The following is a 17,214-nucleotide window of genomic DNA, read 5'->3' as shown; positions in this document are numbered from 1 at the left end:
GCTTACGTGAGACAGGTTCCACCGACTGACGTGCACTTGTTGCATAAGGTGGCTAGCGGGTGTCTGTCTCTCCCACTTTAGTCGGATCGGATTCGATGAAGAGGGTCCTTACGAAGGGTAAATAGCAATTGGCATATCACCGTTGTGGCTTTAGCATAGGTAAGAAACGTTCTTGCTAGAAACCCATAGCAGCCACGTAAAACATGCAGCAACAATTAGAGGACGTCTGACTTGTTTTTGTAGGGTATGCTATGTGATGTGATATGGCCAAAAGGATGTGATGAATTATATATGTGATGTATGAGATTGATCATGTTCTTGTAATAGGAATCACGACTTGCATGTTGATGAGTATGACAACCGGCAGGAGCCATAGGAGTTGTCTTAATTTATTGTATAACCTGTGAGTCAATATAAATGCCATGTAATTACTTTACTTTATTGCTAACCGTTAGCCATAGTTGTAGAAGTAATAGTTGACGAGACAACTTCATGAAAACACGATGATGGAGATCATGGTGTCATGCCGGTGACGATGGTGATCATGCCGCGCCTCGAAGATGGAGATCAAAAGCGCAAGATGATATTGGCCATATCATGTCACTTTATGATTTTCATGTGATGTTTATCATGTTTACATCTTATTTGCTTAGAACGACGGTAGCATAAGTGATGCTGCTAACGCGACACTACGATAAGAGACCCTTCCACGAAACCATGTGCGATGCATTAATCACAAACGGGGATGTAAAAAAACCGTCAAAAAAGTGCAAAACGTTTGCAATGGAGGATACATCAAACACGGTTCAGATTTTAGTTGCGTGTACGATCCAGGGCATACGGTTCAGTCCAATGAACCGTTTGCGATGAGGCAGAACAAAAGAAACGGGCAGCCTGATGAAGGCGTGTGCGATGTACAGCATACGGTTCACTCGGATGAACTGTTTGTGATTAGGCAACACAAAAGAAACGGTCAGCCAGATCACGGTGTGTGCGATGTACAGCATACAGTTCACTCGGATGAACTGTTTGTGATTAGGCAACACAAAAGAAACGGTCAGCCAGGTCAAGGTGTGTGCGATGTACGACATGCGGTTCACAAAAATGGTTCAATATAACAAATACCATAAATATTGCAAGGTTCAAGTTCAAAGATTACAACGCCCAAATTCAAACATTGGAAGCTGCGTCATTTCTGAAAAGGGATCAGCCACTGACAAGTCATGTATGGGTTTGACACAATAACTTCCAATTGCTTTGCCATATGCTCTTCCAACACGAAGTTTGGCATTCTGGGAGGCACTTCCATTCCGCAGTACCAGCCGCCTCTGATAATCATACCATTGATCTTTCCTAATTAAATGCGTGTTCAACCTCAGTACCCTCAGCACCTTTGCTCTGGCAAGAAAGAACATGGCGAGTGTAATCATTGGTGGGGTCCCTCGGTAGGAGTTCAAAGTAATATTTGAGAGATGCAGATCCAGGCATTCGATGTGATTGTCGTTATCAACATCTTCCACCGGGCCTAATATGCACTGCAAAAAAAGAGAACGTGTTAGTGCCTACATGTAGTTTTGAACACTGCTACACGCCCATTTGGTTTGCAGGATTTGTAAAATGCACCAACGTGCCATCTTCGATCTATCATGATTAACATGGGCATTAATTTGATTACAATCTAGAAACTTGTAGCCTTCTTCACAAGAGGTTGGATTGGATGAAAAATTCCCTAAGAAAACTAGTACAGATGAATCCAAAGGAGAAATGCTTATGGACGATTGTAACCATATGAATGAAGCAACCAATATGGGGTGGGGTGTATGTCCTAAAATCCTCCAAAATTCCTTCAGAAATCGTAGTACATAGTCATTGTAAACTTGGGAAAAGGTGCAAAAAATTGAACTCCCTTATGGTTAACATTTAACAGGAAAGGAACATCACCTCGATATACAGCTTCTTCAGGCACGGAAAAGCATCTCAGGCAACTGAAAACTTGGTCCAGGTTGGGGACGACAGATTCTAGTGCCAAGACCTTCACTTGTGCCCAGAGTCTGGGTGAAGCTTCGCTGGATGACAGACGAACATACATCTTCAAAACTAGAAATAACGTTGATATCAAGAAGGAGAGGTATATAAGGCGACTGTTGTACCTAAAGTTGTAGTATTTGACAGACGAGTAGCCCACCACTTTCAATTTCGGCGCAGAAATGACATTGATTCTTGTTGGACCTTGTTGATCAACTACAAGTAATCTCTCAAGTGAAGGTGTGTCCTGGATGACCATGTTGTGGTCCACCTTTTGTGATCTCTTGTTGCAGCACCAGCAACACACATAAATAGTGCGGAGAGTCCTGGAGGTGATGTGCAAGGTACTCGACCAATTCATCGCCTGAAGATGAAGGAACTCGAGTGCAGTACAGCCGCGGAGCAGGCGCTCCATGTCATCCTTTGGGATGCGGACGACGACGAGCTCGAGGTGCTTCAGTCGTGGTAGAAAAAGAGCGGGCGCGTCATTAACGGGGGGGGGGGGGAATGGCAGTTCATGAACTTGGCAAGGCGCAGCGTGGGCGCGTAGCAGAGCGCGGACGTTGGAAGCAAGCTCAGATGACCATCATTATAACTTAGCTTCTCAAGCTGATCTATGGCACGGGATCGGAACCACTCGTCAAGCTTGGCTCGCTCCTTGCCATTGGTACGGAACTTGCCCGAGATAAGGGCTTTGATTGGGCCATGGTGACTGCCGAGGATCTGGGAGAACGCATCCAAGCTTTGGCGATAGCCATGGCAGAGCTTGTGGGCGTGGAGGAGGTCGACAGGGGTGCGCAGCCATAGGGTGCGCCACCGCCGGGAAACGGCGGCTGTCCTCGCCCGATTTCTGATTGGGAGGAGGGATATGATGACTATCAACATATCATCGGGGAGGTTGTTGATGAAGTCTAGGCCCGCTGGAGTCGCTTGCGGTTCTGTCTCGACCCGCCTACGCTTGTTGGCAGCCTCGTTCTCCAGCTCGTCGGCGGGGACGGGAACCTCTGTCTCCATATTCACGTCGTGCTCCGGTGCTTCAGCAGCCCCGGCGTCGCCACTCCCTCCGATGGGGCACTTCGGCGGCATCCTCGTACACTGACGGCTTTGAGGACTCAGAGCGGCGTCAAGGATGCGGGCGGAGAGAGAGGAATTGTGTGTGTGGCGAGGATGGGGGGTGCGGCCGCTCGGCGGCGCCATTAATATAGACCAGTGGGAGCGAGGAGGGCGGCGGTCCAAGGCAGTCTTGCTTTCCGGTGAGAACGACTGCTTAGTCTCTAGTATGAATGAAATCTATGCTTAATTACTGAATTTTAGTTGCAAAAAATAGATAGTGATATTGATTTTTAGCTGCATATTTTGACAAATCGCAGTGTCTCTTGGCTTAGCGCCAAAGTCTGGCTTTAATTTGCATACCGTAATCTGAACCGTTTGCGTTGAAGAGATGCACAGATCCTATGTTGAACAACTTGTACGCTTCCCAGTGAGCCTCCACACCGGACTGCGCTCGCATGCCTCCCGTTCAGTCAAGCAGCTGTCCACACGACACCTCCTATAGCCATTAAAACCAAGACACGTGGCATCACATGAATGGTTAACCGAACGCACACGGTTTGAATTATACCAACGTTTGAGATATTAAAGTGGTAGCTATTTTTTTTCAAAATGCCTTTGTTGGCTGTCATTATTCGAGTGCGCCTTCTCTCAAAATGGACACGAAAAATACCACAACATGTCGGGTGCCCTTCCATGATAGCATGCCAAGTTTCATGAATTTAAGACGAGTTTTGGATTTACTAGAATTTAAAAACCAGGCATCTCAATGTTTTGCCGGCAATCAACGGTGCCCTGGTGTTTGAAATTCATTCCCATTTCTTGCATGGGACCTAAGCATGCACCCAAGGACACATATTTGATTTTTCAACCAATTTATATGCACTTGAGCATGCGCATGTAGTTCAAATTTGAAATATGCACATAAATGCATTGAAAACTTAGTTAATGCATAAAAATGTCCAAACGAACCCCGAAAAATCACAAAAATTCACACAACACCCCTGTTGTTCTATGTTGACACGAGAAAAAAACTTGAAAGCAATAAGAGGCAATGTATATCGTTTCGTCCCCAAAGGTGGGACGTTCCCTACCGAAAACCATCATGGTTGTTGTGAGAAGCTCCGGTTTGTGAGAAGCATATACCCAAACCTGCCCCAAATGGGACAAAATTTGTACCCCGACATGTTGATGCCGCCCCATGATAGCATGCCAAGTTTCATGAATTTCAGACGAGTTTTGGATTTACTAGAATTTAAAAACTAGGCATCTCAATATTTTGCCGGCAATCAACGGTGCCCTGATGTTTGAAATTCATTCCCATTTCTTGCATGGGACCTAAGCATGCACCCAAGGACACAGATTTGATTTTTCAACGAATTTATATGCACTGAAGCATGCGCATGTAGTTCAAATTTGAATTATGCACATAAATGCATTGAAAACTCAGTTAATGCATAAAAGTGTCCAAATGAACCCCAAAAAATCAAAAAAAATTCACACAACACTCCTGTTGTTCTATGTTGACACGAGATAAAAACTTGAAAGCAATAAGAGGCAATGGATATCGTTTCGTCCCCAAAGGTGGGACGTTCCCTACCGAAAACTATCATGCTTGTGGTGAGAAGCTCCGGTTTGTGAGAAGCATATACCCAAACCTGCCCCAAATGGGACAAAATTTGTACCACGGCATGTTGATGCCGCTCCACGATAGCATGCCAAGTTTCATGAATTTCAGACTAGTTTTGGATTTACTAGAGTTTAAAAACCAGGCATCTCAATGTTTTGGCGGCAATCAACGGTGCCATGGTGTTTGAAATTCATTCCCATTTCTTGCATGGGACCTAAGCATGCACCCAAGGACAAAGATTTGATTTTTCAACGAATTTATATGCACTGGAGCATGCGCATGTAGTTCAAATTTGAATTATGCACATAAATGCATTGAAAACTCACTTAATGCATAAAAATGTCCAAACGAATCCTAAATAATTCCAATTCTTTTATGATCACTACAGATAAAAGGTCTAGCAATTCAAACGCTATGACCCCATTATGTGTTGGGGAACGTAGCAATAATTCAAAATTTTCCTACGTGTCACCAAGATCAATCTAGGAGATGCTAGCAACGAGATAGAGAGGGAGTGCATGTTCATACCCTTGAAGATCGCTAAGCGGAAGCGTTATAAGAACGCGGTTGATGGAGTCGTACTCATGGCGATTCAAATCGCGGAAGATCCGATCTAGCGCCGAACGGACGGCGCCTCCACGTTCAACACACGTACAACCCAGGGACGTCTCCTCCTTCTTGATCCAGCAAGGGGAGAGGAGAAGTTGAGGGAGAACTCCGGCAGCACGACGGCGTGGTGGTGGAGCTTGTGGTATTCCTGCAGGGCTTCGCTAAGCTCTACGGAGGAGAAGGAAGAGTTGGAGGAGGGAGGGGCTGCGCCAGGGAAGGGGTGTGGCTGCCCTCTCTCTCCCTCACTATATATAGGGGGAAGGGGGGTGGAGGAGGCGCCCTAGGGTTCCCTAGGGGAGGGGTGGCGGCCATAGGGGAAACCCTAGATGGGTTTGGGCGCCCCCAGCCCTAGGAAACTTGCCCCCCAAGCCGGGAGGGGTGGCTGCCCTAGGGGAGGCGCCCCCACCTCTCCACGTTACGTGAGATGGGGTGGGAGGGGCGCACAGCCCCTTAGTGGGCTGATGTGCCCCCTCCCCTTGGCCCATAGGGCCCCCCAACACTTGTCGGGGCCTCCGAAACCCCTTTCGGACACGCTGGTCGTCACCCGGTACCCCGAGAACAATTCCGGACTCCAATACCCTTCGTCCAATATATCGATCTTCACCTCCGGACCATTCCGGAGTTCCTCATCATGTCCGGGATCTCATCCAGGACTTCGAACAACCTTCGGTAACCACATACAATTTCCCATAACAACTCTAGCGTCACCGAACCTTAAGTGTGTAGACCCTACGGGTTCGGGAACCATGTAGACATGACCGAGACGTTCTCCGGCCAATAACCAACAGCGGGATCTGGATACCCATGTTGGCTCCCACATGTTCCATGATGATCTCATCAGATGAACCACGATGTCGGGGATTCAATCAATCTCGTATACAATTCCCTTTGTCCACCGGTATGTTACTTGCCCGAGATTCGATCGTCGGTATCCCAATACCTCGTTCAATCTCGTTACCGGCAAGTCTCTTTACTCGTTCCGTAACGCATGATCCCGTGACTAACTCCTTAGTCACATTGAGCTCATTATGATGATGCATTACCGAGTGGGCCCAGAGATACCTCTCTGTCATACGAAGTGAGAAATCCTAGTCTCGATTCGTGCCAACTCAACAGACACTTTCGGAGATACCTGTAGTGCACCTTTATAGCCACCCAGTTACGTTGTGACGTTTGGTACACCCAAAGCATTCCTACGGTATCCGGGAGTTGCACAATCTCATGGTCTAAGGAAACGATACTTGACATTAGAAAAGCTCTAGCAAAACGAACTACACGATCTTGTGCTATGCTTAGGATTGGGTCTTGTCCATGACATCATTCTCCTAATGATGTGATCCCGTTATCAATGACATCCAATGTCCATGGTCAGGAAACCATAACCATCTATTGATCAACGAGCTAGTCAACTAGAGGCTCACTAGGGACATGTTCTGGTCTATGTATTCACACATGTATTACGGTTTCCAGTTAATACAATTATAGCATGAACAATAGACAATTATCATGAACAAGGAAATACAATAATAAACATTTTATTATTGCCTTTAGGGCATATTTCCAACAGTCTCCCACTTGCACTAGAGTCAATAATATATTTCACATCACTATGTGATTGTAATGAATCCAACACCCATGGGGTTTGTTCATATCTCGCTTGTGAGAGAGGTTATTAGTCAACGGGTCTGAACCTTTCAGATCCGCGTGTGCTTTACAAATCTCTATGTCATCTTGTAGATGCAGCTACCACGTGCTACTTGGAGCTATTCCAAATAACTGCTCTACTATACGAATCCGGTTTACTACTCAGAGTCATCTGGATTAGTGTCAAAGTTTGCATCGACGTAACCCTTTACGACGAACTCTTTTACCACATCCATAATCGAGAAAATTCCTTAGTCCACTAGTTACTAAGGATAAGTTCGACCACTGTCATGTGATCCATTCCTGGATCACTCTTGTACCCCTTGACTGACTCATGGCAAGGCACACTTCAGGTGCGGTACACATCATAGCATACTATAGAGCCTACGTCTAAAGCATAGGGGATGACCTTCGTCCTTTCTCTCTCTTCTGCCGTGGTCATGTTTTGAGTCTTACTCAATACTCACACCTTGTAACACAGCCAAGAACTCCTTCTTTGCTGATCTATTTTGAACTCCTTTAAAATCTTGTCACGGTATGTATTCATTTGAAAGTACTATTAAGCATTTTTATCTATCCTTATAGATCTTGATGCTCAATGTTCAAGTAGCTTAATCCAGGTTTTCCATTGAAAAACACTTTTCAAATAACCCTATATGCTTTCCAGAAATTCTACATCATTTCTGATCAACAATATGTTAACAACATATACTCATCAAAAATTCTATAGTGCTCCCACTCACTTCTTTGGAAATACAAGTTTCTCATAAACTTTGTATAAACCCAAAATCTTTGATCATCTCATCAAAGCGTACATTCCAACTCCGAGATGCTTACTCCAATCCTTAGAAGGATTGCTGGAGCATTGCATACTTGTTAGCATATTTCAGGATTGACAAAACCTTCTGGTTGTATCACATACAACCTTTCCTCAAGAAAATCATCGAGGAAACAATGTTTTGACATCCTATCTGCAAGATTTCATAAATAATGCAGTAACTGCTAATATAAATCCAACAGGCTCTTAGCATCGCTACGAGTGAGAAAGTCTCATCGTAGTCAACTCCTTGAACTTGTCGGGAAACATCTTAACAACAAGTCGAGCTGTCTTAATGGTGACACTTACCATCATTGTCCGTCTTCCTTTTAAAATCCATCTGCACCCAACAGCCTTACGGCCATCAAGTAGTTCTTCCATAGTCTATACTTTGTTTTTATACATGGATCCTCTCTCGGATTTTATGGCCTCGAGCCATTCGTCGGAATCCGGGCCCACCATCGCTTCTCCATAGCTCGTAGGTTCATTGTTGTCTAGCAACATGACTTCCAAGATAGGATTACGTACCACTCTGATGTAGTACGCATCCTTGTCGACCTACGAGGTTTGGTAGTGACTTGATCCGAAGTTTCATGATCAATATCATAAGCTTCCACTTCAATTGGTGTAGGTGCCACACGAACAACTTCCTGTGCCCTGCTACACACTAGTTGAAGTGACGGTTCAATAACCTCATCAAGTCTCCACCATGCTCCCACTCAATTCTTTCGAGAGAAACTTTTCCTCAAGAAAGGACCCGATTCTAGAAACAATCCCTTTCGCTTCCGGATCTGAGACATGAGGCATACCCAACTGTTTTTGGGTGTCCTATGAAGATGCATTTATCCACTTTGGGTTCGAGCTTATCAGCCTGAAACTTTTTCACATAAACGTCGCAGCCCCAAACTTTTAAGAAACGACAGCTTAGGTTTCTCTAAACCATAGTTCATACGGTGTCGTCTCAACGGAATTGCGTGGTGCCCTATTTAAAGTGAATGCGGTTGTCTCTAATGCCTAGCCCATAAACGATAGTGGTAATTCGATAAGAGACATCATGGTATGCACCATATCCAATAGGGTGCAGTTATGATGTTTGGACACACCATCACACTATGGTGTTCCAGGCGGTATTAGTTGTGAAACAATTTCCACAATGTCTTAATTGTGTGCCAAACTCGTAACTCAGATATTCATCTCTATGATCATATCATAGACATTTTATCCTCTTGTCACGACGATCTTCAACTTCACTCTGAAATTACTTGAACCTTTCAATAATTCAGACTTGTGTTTCATCAAGTAAATATACTCAGCATCCACTCAAATCATCTGTGAAGTAAGAACATAACGATATCCACTGCGTGCCTCAGCACTCATTGGACTGCACACATCAAAATGTATTACTTCCAACAAGTTGCTTTCTTGTTCCATCTTACTGAAAACGAGGCCCTTCAGTCATCTTGCCCATGTGGTATGATTTGCATGTCTCAAGTGATTCAAAATCAAGTGAGTCCAAACGATCCATCTGTATGGAGTTTCTTCATGCATATATACCAATAGACATGGTTCGCATGTCTCAATCTTTTCAAAAACGAGTGAGTCCAAAGATCCATCAACATGGAGCTTCTTCATGCGTTTTATACCAATATGACTCAAATGGCAGTGCCACAAGTATGTGGTACTATCATTACTATCTTATATCTTTTGGCATGAACATGTGTATTACTACGATCGAGATTACATAAACCATTCATTTTACGTGCAAGACCATTGAAGGTATTATTCAAATAAACAGAGTAACCACTATTCTCCTTCAATGAATAACCGTATTGCGATAAACATAATCCAATCATGTCTATGCTCAACGCAAATACCAAATAACAATTATTTAGGTTTAACACCAATCCCGATGGTAGAGGGAGCGTGCGATGCTTGATCACATCAACTTTGGAAACACTTCCAACACATATCGTCATCTCACCTTTAGCTAGTTTCCGTAGCCTTTTATTTCGAGTTACTAAAATTTAGCAACCGAACCGGTATTTATTACCCTAGTGCTACTAGGAGTACTAGTAAAGTACACATTAATATAACGTATATCCAAAATACTTCTGTCGACCTTGCCAGCCTTCTCATCTACCAAGTATCTAGGGTAGTTCTGCTTCAGTGATCGTTCCCCTCAATACAGAAGCACTTAGTCTCGGGTTTGGGTTCAAACTTGGGTTTCTTCACTAGAGTAGCAACTGATTTGCCATTTCATGAAGTATCCCTTCTTTCCCTTGCCCTTCTTGAAACTAGTGGTTTTACTAACCATCAACAATTGATGCTCCTACTTGATTTCTACTTTCGCGGTGTCAAACATCACAAATTGCTCAAGGACCATCATGTCTATCCCTGATATGTTATAGTTCATCATGAAGCTCTAATAGCTTGGTGGCAGTGACTATGGAGAACCATCACTTTCTCATCTGGAAGAGTAACTCCCACTCGATTCAAGTGATTGTAGTACTCAGACAATCTGAGCACATGCTCAACGATTGATCTTTTCTCCCTTAGTTTGCAGGCTTAAGAAACTTGTCAGAGGTCTCTTACCTCTTGACGTGGGCACTAGTCTGAAATCCCAATTTCAGTCTTTGGAACATCTCATATGTTCTGCGACGTTTCAAAAACGTCTTTGGCGCCTCAATTCTAAACCTTTAGCATTTACGCACCGAACTATCACGTAGTCATCAAAACGTGTATGTTAGATGTTCGCAACATCCACAGACGACGCTCGAGGTTCAGCACACCGAGCGGTGCATTAAGGACATAAGCCTTCTGCACAGCAATGAGGATAGTCCTTAGTTTACGGACCCAGTCCGCATAATTTCTACTATCAACTTTCAACTAAATTTTCTCTAGGAACATATCTTAAATAGTTGAACTAAAGCGTAAGCTACAACATAATTTGCGAAGACCTTTTGACTGTGTTCATGATAATTAAGTTCATCTGATTATTTAATGAACTCTCACTTAGATAGACATCCCTCTAGTCATCTAAGTGATACATGATCCGAGTCAACTAGGCCGTGTCCGATCATCACGTGAGACGGACTAGTCATCACCGGTGCACATCTTCATGTTGATCATATCTACTATACGACTCATGTTCGACCTTTCGGTCTCTTGTGTTCCGAGGCCATGTCTGTACATGCTAGGCTCGTCAAGTCAACCTAAGTGTTTCGCATGTGTAAATCTGGCTTACACCCGTTGTATGCGAACGTTAGAATCTATCACACCCGATCATCACGTGGTGCTTCGGAACAACGAACCTTCGCAACGGTGCATAGTTAGGGGGAACACATCTCTTGAAATTTTAATGAGGGATCATCTTATTTATGCTACCATCGTTCTAAGCAAATAAGATGTAAACATGCTAAACATCACATCCAAATCATAAAGTGACATGATATGGCCAATATCATCTTGCGCCTTTTGATCTCCATCTTCGAGGCGCGGCATGATCACCTTCGTCACCGGCATGACACCATGATCTCCATCATCGTGTCTTCATGAAGTTGTCTCGCCAACTATTACTTCTACTACTATGGCTAACGGTTAGCAATAAAGTAAAGTAATTACATGGCGTTTTTCATTGACACGCAGGTCATACAATAAATTAAGACAACTCCTATGGCTCCTGCCGGTTGTCATACTCATCGACATGCAAGTCGTGATTCCTATTACAAGACATGATCAATCTCATACATCACATATATATAATTCATCACATCCTTTTTCCCATATCACATCACATAGCATACCCTGCAAAAACAAGTGAGACGTCCTCTAATTGTTGTTGCATGTTTTACGTGGCTGCTATGGGTTTCTAGCAAGAACGTTTCTTACCTACGCAAAAGCCACAACGGTGATATGCCAATTACTATTTACCCTTCATAAGGACCCTCTTCATCGAATCCGATCCGACTAAAGTGGGAGAGACAGACACCCGCTAGCCACCTTATGCATCAAGTGCATGTTAGTCGGTGGAACCTGTCTCACGTAAGCGTACGTGTAAGGTCGGTCCGGGCCGCTTCATCCCACAATGCCGCCGAATCAAGATAAGACTAGTAACGGCAAGCAAATTGACCAAATCATCGCCCACAACTACTTCGTGTTCTACTCGTGCATATAATCTACGCATAGACCTAGCTCATGATGCCACTGTTGGGGAACGTAGCAATAATTCAAAATTTTCCTACGTGTCACCAAGATCAATCTAGGAGATGCTAGCAACGAGAGAGAGGGAGTGCATCTTCATACCCTTGAAGATCGCTAAGCGGAAGCGTTACAAGAACGCGGTTGATGGAGTCGTACTCACGGCGATTCAAATCGCGGAAGATCCGATCTAGCGCCGAACAGACGGCGCCTCTGCGTTCAACACACGTACAGCCCGGGGACGTCTCCTCCTTCTTGATCCAGCAAGGGGAGAGGAGAAGTTGAGGGAGAACTCCGGCAGCACGACGGCGTGGTGGTGGAGCTTGTGGTATTCCTGCAAGGCTTCGCTAAGCTCTACGGAGGAGAAGGAAGAGTTGGAGGAGGGAGGGGCTGCGCCAGGGAAGGGGTGTGGCTGCCCTCTCTCTCCCTCACTATATATAGGGGGAAGGGGGGTGGAGGAGGCACCCTAGGGTTCCCTAGGGGAGGGGTGGCGGCCACAGGGGAAACCCTAGATGGGTTTGGGCGCCCCCACCCCTAGGAAACTTGCCCCCTGAGCCGGGAGAGGTGGCTGCCCTAGGGGAGGCGCCCCCACCTCTCCACGTTACGTGAGATGGGGTGGGAGGGGCGCACAGCCCCTTAGTGGGCTGATGTGCCCCCTCCCCTTGGCCCATAGGGCCCCCAACACTTGCCGGGGCCTCCGAAACCCCTTTCGGACACGCTGGTCGTCACCCGGTACCCCCGGAACAATTCCGGACTCCAATACCCTTCGTCCAATATATCGATCTTCACCTCCAGACCATTCCGGAGTTCCTCGTCATGTCCGGGATCTCATCCGGGACACCGAACAACCTTCGGTAACCACATACAATTTCCCATAACAACTCTAGCGTCACCGAACCTTAAGTGTGTAGACCTTAAGGGTTCGGGAACCATGTAGACATGACCGAGACGTTCTCCGGCCAATAACCAACAACGGGATCTGGATACCCATGTTGGCTCCCACATGTTCCACGATGATCTCATCGGATGAACCACGTTGTCGGGGATTCAATCAATCCCGTATACAATTCCCTTTGTCCACCAGTATGTTACTTGCCCGAGATTCGATCGTCGGTATCCCAATACCTCGTTCAATCTCGTTACCGGCTTGTCTCTTTACTCGTTCTGTAATGCATGATCCCGTGACTAACTCCTTAGTCACATTGAGCTCATTATGATGATGCATTATCGAGTGGGCCCAGAGATACCTCTGCATCATACGGAGTGACAAATCCCAGTCTCGATTCGTGCCAACCCAACAGACACTTTCGGAGATACCTATAGTGCACCTTTATAGCCACCCAGTTACGTTGTGACGTTTGGTACACCCAAAGCATTCCTACGGTATCCGGGAGTTGCACAATCTCATGGTCTAAGGAAACGATACTTGACATTAGGAAAGCTCTAGCAAAACGAACTACACGATCTTGTGCTATGCTTAGGATCGGTTCTTGTCCATCACATCATTCTCCTAATGATGTGATCCCGTTATCAATGACATACAATGTCCATGGTCAGGAAACCATAACCATCTATTGATGAACGAGCTAGTCAACTAGTGGCTCACTAGGTACATGTTGTGGTCTATGTATTCACACATGTATTACGGTTTCCAGTTAATACAATTATAGCATGAACAATAGACAATTAGCATGAACAAAGAAATTCAATAATAACCATTTTATTATTGCCTCTAGGGCATATTTCCAACATTATGTAATTCAAATCAAGACCAAAAATCAAGTAGATCCCACACAGTTTATTATAACCAACCGTGTGAGATGCAGCAAAAAATATCTTTGGACCGTGTCTGAATAAGGGACCGTGTCTGATGACACTTTGCGCGCCAGTTTTTTGTCTGAAGCGATTCCAAATTTTCGGCTTCCGCGGAAATATCTACCTCCCCGCCCCCTCCCCCTTACCAAAAGCCACATTTCCCCTCTTTCCGCCTTCCTTTCCAAGTTGAAACCTTCACTCCTTGCTTGCAGCACCGCCGCCTCCTCGCCGGCGACCCTCCTTCACGCTGCTCGGCCTCGCCTATCCAGGCAGGTAATCCACACCCGACCCCCATCCTCCTCCTCCTTCCACATCCCACATGCCCCGACCGCCGGTGCGAACGCGACACCTTCCACCCAAATCACCGACCCCTCCACCAAATAAGCACCGGCCTAAGCCATGGTGCACGCAGTATAGCCAGGACCTTAAGGAGCACTTGGCAGCGGAGAAGCAAATCGCGGCCGCACGTGCGGATGAGGTCGCGATGGCTGCCATTCGTGCCGACCCCCAGATCTTGGAGGAGCACCTCGCCGTCGAGGCCACCGTTGACGCCTCGCGCGCCGACGCCGCGACGCGGTTGGCTGCTTTAAACAACAGTTTATGGCGTTTTCTCAAGGCCACCGTCGGTGCCTTCGACAAAGACTACGAGGTGTTTTCTCAGCGTGCACGTGCTTACCTCATCTCGGGAGCCAGAAGGTTGGTGCCCGGAGCGGCTCAGGCAACTCACCACTACAGCGAGGGCACCCACGATGCGGAGGCCTCGCCCTCTTCCATGTCCAAGGAGCCAATCGTCATCGATATCTCCGACAATGAGTAGCTTGTCTTATTAGCTCACTATAAGGACCCATGTTCAGTTTGCTAGCTACTGCCTTTCCTTAACAAATCCTAGTGAATTGTGCTATCTACTTTCACCATGCAATCTTCTGCTATAGTGTATATGTTCTATATGTCGTGCAACGTGGTGTTCAATTAACTGCTTGGTTCAATTCTGCAACTGTGATGTTCAATTCTTCAGGGTGCAATATTTCCAAGTTGTTAAGCATGCTTGGTTTGGTTAACTGTCTGATCTTCTATTAGGAGTATGTTATATTGTTCAATTGGTGTTTACTGAACTGCTTGGTTCATTTATTGTGGCTTGGTTCACTTGTTGTGGTGTTTAGTTAACTGCTTGGTTCAATTCTGCAATGCGATGTTTAATTGTTGTGGCTGCATTTTGTTATTGTATACCATGTGAGGAATAAATCGAATTTGGCTGTACTAAATACATGAGAAACAAATACAATTGCTATATTTCCAAGTTGTTAAGCATGCTTGGTTTGGTTAACTGTCTGATCTTCTATTAGGAGTATGTTATATTGTGCAATGTGGTGCTCAGTTAACGTTTGGTTCATTTGTTGTGGTGTTTAGTTAACTGCTAGGTTCAGTTCTACAATGCGATGTTCAATTGTTGTGGCTACATTCTCTTATTGTATACTATGTGAGGAATAAATCGAATTTGGCTGTACTAAATACATGAGAAACAAATACAATTGCTATATTTCCAAGTTGTTAAGCATGCTTGGTTTGGTTAACTGTCTGATCTTCTATTAGGAGTATGTTATATTGTGCAATGTGGTGCTCAGTTAACGTTTGGTTCATTTGTTGTGGTGTTTAGTTAATGCTTGGTTCAATTCTGCAATGCGATGTTCAATTGCTGTGGCCGCATTCTGTTATTGTATACCATATGAGGAATAAATCGAATTTGGCTGCACTTAATACATGAGAAACATATGCAAGTGCTATATTTCCTAGTTCTTAATCATGCTTGGTTTGGATAAGTGAGTTTTCCATGTGGCTTGAATTAATCTGATGAATCTGCAATGTACTTATTTATCATCAACATATTTTACTGATAGCATGTGAACCCTTACTTAACCTGATGACTAACTACCTTATATGTGTTGCAGGGAAACAATGGGAAGCACTGAGGTTTACAAGATGGTACTAACTATTATACCTTGCCTTTTTGTATTCCTTTGCCCCATTTCCAATATAGAGAAGATATTTATGCACATCCTTGTTTTCAGGCTTCACTGATGATTACCTCTCAAACCACCTCTGTGGTCAGGAGGCGAGGAAAGTTTTCATACAACACCCAAGGTTCAATATTGAAGTGTTCCTGAAGAGGTCGAAGGATGGACGGTCAATCATCCACAGGCACTGGCCTAAAGTTGCACAGACCTTCAACATGAATGAAGGCTCAATATTCGCCTTCCGCTTTAGCAGTTTTCCAGATGAGATGCATCTCTCTATGTACCATCTATGATGCTAATTTCGAAAGGTTCTAGATGTTGCATGTGAAACTTGCTGCTGGTGCAGTTGTGTCATGGGGTAGCTGAGTGCTGAAGCTATATCATGTTGTACTCTGATGTATTTCAATTATGAAATCCTGCTTCCTTAATATGGAAATGGAATATATTATGTGCTTAATATGAATGTCAATTAGATTAGTAAATGGATTATTAATAATAGGACAATTAGCCCGCTAATTGGCCAATTAGCTTGCTAATTGGGTTTTCCTATTGCAAACGGTTAATGAGAAACCACCGTGGGCGATGACCTGAGGCAACGCACACAGTTTCTAGGAATAAACTGTGTTGGATCAATGAACAATCACACACGACATTCTCTTCAAAACTGTTTGCGTTACGCCACCTTGCGCAAACGTTTTCCTTGTAGTGACTGTGTGGGATGTATATACGAACAGAAACGTTTAGTGATGACTGACTGTGTGGGATGTACTTACGACCGGAAATGATTTCGCCTGTATAATTGTATTTTTTTAGCACTACTGTACGTATTTCTGTATTTGAGTGCTTGCCGGTCGCACACGACCTCATTTTGCCGAGCGTGTGTGCCAGGAGGGCATATCCCCAACGGTTTCTGGGTCGTGTGGGAAGGACCCCCTATCGCCCACACTCACTTGGCGACGGTTCCGAATGCCGTCGCGGAAAGGGGTTAAAAACCGTTTGTTTAGGACCGATGCGCACCAGTGAAGGTTCGTTGTTTCGAAGCACCGCGTGATGATCGGGTGTGATAGATTCTAACGTTCGCATACAACGGGTGTAAGCCAGATTTACACATGCGAAACACTTAGGTTGACTTGACGAGCCTAGCATGTACAGACATGGCCTCGGAACATGAGAGACCGAAAGGTCGAACATGAGTCGTATAGTAGATGCGATCAACATGGAGATGTTCACCGTTGATGACTAGTCCGTCTCACTTGATGATCGGACACGGCCTAGTCGATTCGGATCATGTATCACTTAGATGACTAGAGAGATGTCTATCTGAGTGGGTGTTCATTAAATAATTTGATTAGATGAACTTAATTATCATGAACTTAGTCTAAAATTGTCTTTACAATCTATCTTGTAGACCCAAT

This window comes from Triticum aestivum, chromosome 7D (assembly GCF_018294505.1).
Source record: "Triticum aestivum cultivar Chinese Spring chromosome 7D, IWGSC CS RefSeq v2.1, whole genome shotgun sequence".
Taxonomy (NCBI): Eukaryota; Viridiplantae; Streptophyta; class Magnoliopsida; order Poales; family Poaceae; genus Triticum; species Triticum aestivum.
The sequence above is the reverse complement of the archived record's forward strand: the minus strand, read 5'-3'. Positions refer to the sequence as shown.